The sequence below is a fragment of the Bactrocera dorsalis genome, chromosome 3 (genome assembly GCF_023373825.1).
Source record: "Bactrocera dorsalis isolate Fly_Bdor chromosome 3, ASM2337382v1, whole genome shotgun sequence".
NCBI classification, from domain to species: Eukaryota; Metazoa; Arthropoda; class Insecta; order Diptera; family Tephritidae; genus Bactrocera; species Bactrocera dorsalis.
In genome coordinates, this window is record NC_064305.1 from 9,459,740 (window position 1) to 9,466,338 (window position 6,599).

Genomic DNA, 6,599 nt, shown 5'->3' on the forward strand with positions numbered 1-6,599 from the left:
TCTCCTAGAAATGACTCTACATTAGACATTAATTTTCATCCATCATTGCTTAGATGGATTTGAGGCTTTTCTGGTATATTTCAAAGCCAAAAGTGATGTGCTTGAAATCAATCTTCCAACCTTCGGATTATGGCTTTGGTTGGCATTATTTCGTAATGGTTAGAGATTGCATTTGAAGCAATTCAATACAACAATACTATATATTGGGAAATTTACAAAGCCCATTTTATTATTAGACGTGGGAGTCTGAAGAAGCCGACAGAAGTCGTTTATGGCACAGGATGGCTCCGTTGACTATATTTCGTTAATTCTTCAAGCGATTCTAATTCATGGAAAATTTCTCGTCACGTGATTGTCTCCTGTTCACAGAATTTCTGACATACATATATGACATTAACCCAAATTTTTCTGTGTGGGCTTTATTAACCGAAAATCGGTATATCGCATTATATCTCCTATGAAAACGCTCCCTTTAAAATGCTTCAGCATCCAGAGATAAGTTTGGTTAATTTTTCAATAGCTAGAGCCTTGACAGATAAGTATATTACTTAGTTATTTAAAGGGCTTAAAAATAACCTCGAAAGATCTATGGGCTGAGAAATCGTAAGTTATCTAATATCTATTGGATAGCTGACATTTGACATTCGTTTAACAGCTGTCATCTGAAATTCATCTGTCATCCGTTTGATGGCTATCATTTGACATCCATTTACAATCTGTTTGACTGCTAATATCTGATATCTTTGCGACAACTGTCATCTTTTATCAATCTGACATTCATTTTACATCTGTTTGACTGATATCAACCTGACATTGGTTTGATAACAGTCTTCTCATATCAATCGATCATTCTTTTTAAAGCTGACATCTGATATGCACCTGTCATCTTTTGTCTATCTAACATCCATTTGACATTTGGCATTTCACTGGCATCGGTTTGACAACAGACATCCTTGTAATAGCAATCATCTTTTATCAATTTTACATTAATCTGACATCTATTTGACCACTGGCAGCTGATATCTATCTGACTTTGATAACTGCCTTTTCATATCAATCTATCATTCTTTTAACAACTGGTATCTGATATGTATTTGATAGCTGTCATCTTATGATCATCTTTTATCAATCTGACATCCCTTTGACCACTGACGGCTGATATATTGGTTTGTTAACTATCATCTGATGTCAATCTGTAATAATTTTGTCAGCTGATATCTGATATCACCTGTCATCTGTTGAGAGGTATCATCTTATGTCCATCTGACATCCATATTGACGGGTTTTACAGCTGACTTCGAATATCCTTCTGACATCAGTTTGACAATTTATCCATCTGTCACCCATTGCTTGAAAGCTGTCACCTATTGCCTTCGAATATCGAATTTTGAATCCACCAGTTTAGCATATAGTGATATTTCTCTAAAACACACGTCTCATGTCACAAAGTAATCCTCCCTGGTAAAACAGATCTTGGGAGACCAGTCAAACTTTTTCCCTATCTTTCTCAGTTCTTCATTACTCAAATCAACTTCTATGAGCACTATGTAGACTGACTGACTTTAAACAAGCTTTCAATATTTTTCCTTTCCCTCTGCCTTTCACCACCAACCCGCCTCAAAGCATTAATCTTCAGCAGCAACTTTGTTTGTGAACGCTTTCGCCAACTTTACTGCTGTTTGTATGCTTGTATGTGTGTGGGTCTCTCTTTGATTTTATGTCCAGTTTTGTTACCCCCATTTCATTAGAGATTTCGGTTTTAATTTCTGTGCCACGCATATACACACATATGTACATACATGCCATACATATGTAAGTAGTTTCACATGCACTTGTGGGAATTTAATTTTCTCCTCCGCATGTGTGTGTGTGTTCATGTGTAAGCAATAGAATTTGTCGCTTTGTTGTTGTTCTTTTCTTGTTTTTTCCACTTCCCTTTTCACTGAGTTCTCCAATTTCCATTCTCTGGGTCAGAGTCGCACAAAAATTCGCACATACGAGCTGTAAGCAACAACAACAGCAATAATTTTTTGCCGCACACTCGCTCGCTTGTTGTTGTGGTTACTTGCATGTTGCTGTTGTTATGTTAATTAATAAGTGTTAATTGACTTAATTACTTGCACATTTGAATTTGCCACAGTCTCGTCGTTTGTTTGCTTTTAATTTCTGCATTATTCTACTGCCAGTTTGAGGGTAAATTTGATTAGCTGCATTAACACTTGAACCATATTAGATGGAAGTGCATCTAAACAATTGGCGTTCTTAAGTGATTCGTTGCAATTTAGTTTAATTAATGAGAGAATACAATTTTGTTTGTGTTAATGACGATATTTTTCGCTTTCTTATAAAATGTTACGGAAAACCATTATACATCAAATTGTTGTTGTTGTAGTGTATTTTTCATATTTCTCAAATATATTTATTGCTTTATTTGGAATAATATTTAACTATAATTTCATAATGCCTTTCACATGGAAATCCTCATCGCTAATGGCAAACAACTGGCGCAATCGATTCTGACAAACTTCTCCTTAGACGAATTTTTCATCAGAAACATTATTCATGATAGTCAGAAGCAATTTTGAATCATTTGGTGTCTAATATAGGCTGTGAGGCTGATGCTTAAGAGCCTCAAAACCAAGCTTTCGGAGCTTCTGACGAGTCACTATCAATGTATGTGGCCAGCCGTCGTCCTGATTACAAATTTTCTTCCTCTCCTATTGGCCAAATAGGCCGCTTCTAGACGATTACTTACTTCAGACGGTTTTAATGTTCATCAGTACAGCTCTGAGTTAAAATTTTCCAGGTGGGATTAGTGCACATAGTTGACGATTCTCTGCCAATTCCATTTAATACGTATGTATGTAGCAAAACTTTTCTGACCGTCAATCCTGACTCGACCACTATTTGGTCCAGCTTACAGTGATTTGATCACGACAGTTTCCCTTCAGTTGTCAGTGGTCTACTTTTTATCAGCAGTAACCATTTGTTTTTTCAAAATTAATAGAAATCGAAAAAAATGGTCTTTCTTTTTAGAAAAAGGTAAAACAGTTTAAATACGATTGTCTCACTAGTTTCTGAAAAATTTTAACTATCGATTTTGAAAACGATGTTTCGAGAAAAACACAAACAAATATTAAGGAGTTACATGGGTTTACGGGTTTCAAATAATCGAATTTTTTATTGTCTTATTATTCAACAACACTTCTAGAATATGTCCTGATTTTTCAATTTGATCCGGGTAATAGTTTTGGAGCTACAGCCTTGAGAACTTGTGCGCTCGAGGCTAAGTACGATCAAGGTTAAGTACGCTCGAGGCTAAGTAACCGATCTTCATGAAGTTTTGCTCGGGTCTTTGAAATACAGTTCTAAAATACTTGAACGAAAGATTTTTTCGCATAACCTTGGGGAGGGGATGTTTCGCTTTTATTATTTGTTTGCAGCTCGCATTTAAATGGATGTTTTTTTTTGGCTACCAAGAGGATATTTAAACTCATACCGGTAGTCTTGAGCAGCTTGAGCCATATGTAAAATAATCGTTTCTGGCCACACCCAAGTGGATGGCACCCAGAGAACTTTCCACACATGGCTCCATTCTAATGACCTTACATAATTCAAGGGCACAGCTATTATGAAAACTTAGAACCTAGATTTTTGTCATTGTCCTGATGAACATGGTGACTCTAAAGTGGTTTGTTGGATAAAGTTGACGAATCAGAGTTCTCCATCAACGGTCAAGTATACTATAAAATTCGAACATGGGGGCCATAGAGTCGTCGGTATCTTTTCTTTTTACTCCTACCGGTGTTACTGTTAAAATAAACTTTACCAATGAGTTTGAATAATCCCGAATTAATCGTCTTAAAACAACTCAAAAGTCCTACCGCTAACCTCCCACTATTAACAGTTTCTTATTATCGCTATTAAACGCGCTTTTAAACTGGACAAAACGTCGATAAGAAGAATAATAGGCAAACATAGTCTTTATAGAAGCAAGTAGGCTAATACTGAAACTTTTCATATAGATGTATTTACAAAGGTTAATGCGAAGGTTATGACTATAATATTTATAAGAAAATCTCTTAAACCATACCAGGAACTTACGAATCTTTCAAACTTGAAGCTAGATCAGTTTTCTTTGAAGTGATGTGTGCTAAGCAGCGAATACATATATCCCTGGATATATCTCAAACTCATCATACCATACAGCAGTCCAAACTGAGGAAGGAAGTTCTCAACCGATCCAAGCATGAAAAGGTCTTTCTTTGAAGATATCTTCACATAATGCTGACCGAAGAAAGATGGATGTATGTCACAAATTCTTGCATAATAGAAATATAAGAAAGGCCTGTCCATCCAGATGACCAATAACAGTTATCCAGTTGAAAAAAGTCTGTATAGAATAATTTTTTGGCTGAAAAACTTCACTTTTGGCAATGCAAGTCAAATATCTGTGAATTCTGCTTAGTGAAGTATATGTATATTTACATAACTGCGAAAATATATATATATATGTATATATATAGTATTGCTTGCAGGCCACACAGACTGACTCAAAAATGCGAAAAATATTGCAGTTATATATGTACATATATATGTATATAAATATATACATATCTTTGGTGTAACAGTATTTGGGTCACATCAATCTCTATTGATATGCTGTCAGTTTTTTTTTTTTTTTTTTTTTTTATAGTAGGGGGAAGCATCGAAAGCCGGAGTGCGGAACTTTAATCCGCTAAACCTAACCTACTCCCAACTCAGGACTCTCCCACGGAACCACCGATTAAGTATTACTTCGTGGGAGGGACAGGACATTTAAGTCTCCTCTATTGTGCGGACTAACGGACGCCTAACTTGTTCGAAAAATCTCAGTTTTGTCATTATGGATGCTGACGCTTCGCTGACAGCTTTCCATTTATCGGTCGACTGACACATGAGTGTCGTTAAATTATCGACCGTGAAACTACCACCGAGTGTGGTTTTTAGTTTTTCCCTTGTATTTGAAAATCGAGGGCAATTAAAAAATACATGCTCAGAGTCTTCTATATGCTCTGTACATGTCGGGCAGTTCGGACTAATGTCATTGTGGAATCTGAAAAGGTAACTTCTAAAGCACCCATGCCCACTAAGTATTTGGGTCAGATAAAAGTCTAGGTCCCCATGTCGTCTGTCTATCCACGAGTGGATGTCAGGTATCAGTCGGTGGGTCCAACGCCCTTTGGATGAGGAATTCCACCGCTCCTGCCACATTTTAATGCTTTTGTTCCTCTCCTCTGTCTTTGCCGATACAGTTTTAGGCGCCGATAGATGATATAAACGCTCGAGCTCATCTCCCTGGATGTCAATGGGCGGCATGCTGGCTAATACTTCAGCAGCGTCGGTAGATGTAGTTCGGAACGCACTTATTACTCGAATTGCAGAAAGCCTATGCACTGCAATTATTTGTTTAGCATATGCTTTTATATCCATTGCCTGTATCCATACTGGTGCTGCATACAGTATTACGGAGCTCATTGCTTTCGCTATCAGGAATCGCCGGCTGGAACGCACACAGCCTGTATTGGTCATCATTCTCGATAGCGCATTGTAAATTTTGTTTGCTTTACTGGATGTATATTCCAGGTGTTCTTTAAATTTTAATTTAGAATCTAATATTACTCCCAGATACTTCAGTTGCGGCTGCGAAGTAATATCGCACTCCCCTATGGAGAGCTCTATTTGTTCTTCTACCTTCCTGGTGCTTATGAGCAAAACTTCAGTTTTTTGCTCCGCCAGCTCCAGACTCACAGATGAGAACCAATGGCGTAGGCCATTTAAGCACTCATTGCATTTGTTTCTTAGGTCGGCTAATTGTTTGGCCACTGCTACCACCATGAGATCGTCCGCATACGCTATTAGTTTCACGTCTGTTGGTTGCTGTCTTTTTAGCACCCCGTCGTACATGAGGTTCCATAATAGTGGGCCTAACACTGACCCTTGGGGTACTCCACTCGAGATAGAGTAGCTCTTGGTACCTTCGTCTGTATCAAAAAGTAGCCTTCTGTTTTTAAAATAGCTCAATATAATGTTTATGAGGTATTCAGGGGCGTGTATTTCATCCAGGGCTTCGATTATGTGTGCCCATTTTGCCGAGTTGAACGCGTTCTTGACATCCAGGGTAATCAGCGCGCAGTACTTTTTTGTGCCACCTTTCCATCTTTTGCCACTTACTGCACATTTCGCAGTATCAACGACTTCTCGTAGTGCGTCAATAGTGGATCTCTTTTTTATAAAGCCGTATTGTCTCTCTGATAATCCGCCGGCTTTCTGGATTGCTAACTCCAGGCGGTTTCTTATTATATTTTCGTACACTTTACCCATTGTGTCGAGCATACACAGTGGTCGGTACGATGAGGGTTCTTCCGGTGGTTTCTTTGGTTTTGGGAGCAGAACCAATCGCTGTATTTTCCATACGTCGGGGAACACCTCTTCCTTTATACACGTGTTGTACATTTTAGCGAACAGTTGGGGTTTTGAGCTTATAGCTTCCTGTCAGTAGCTTACGCTTCAAATGCACAAATATATATATGAGTAACTGTACATATATATATATTTTG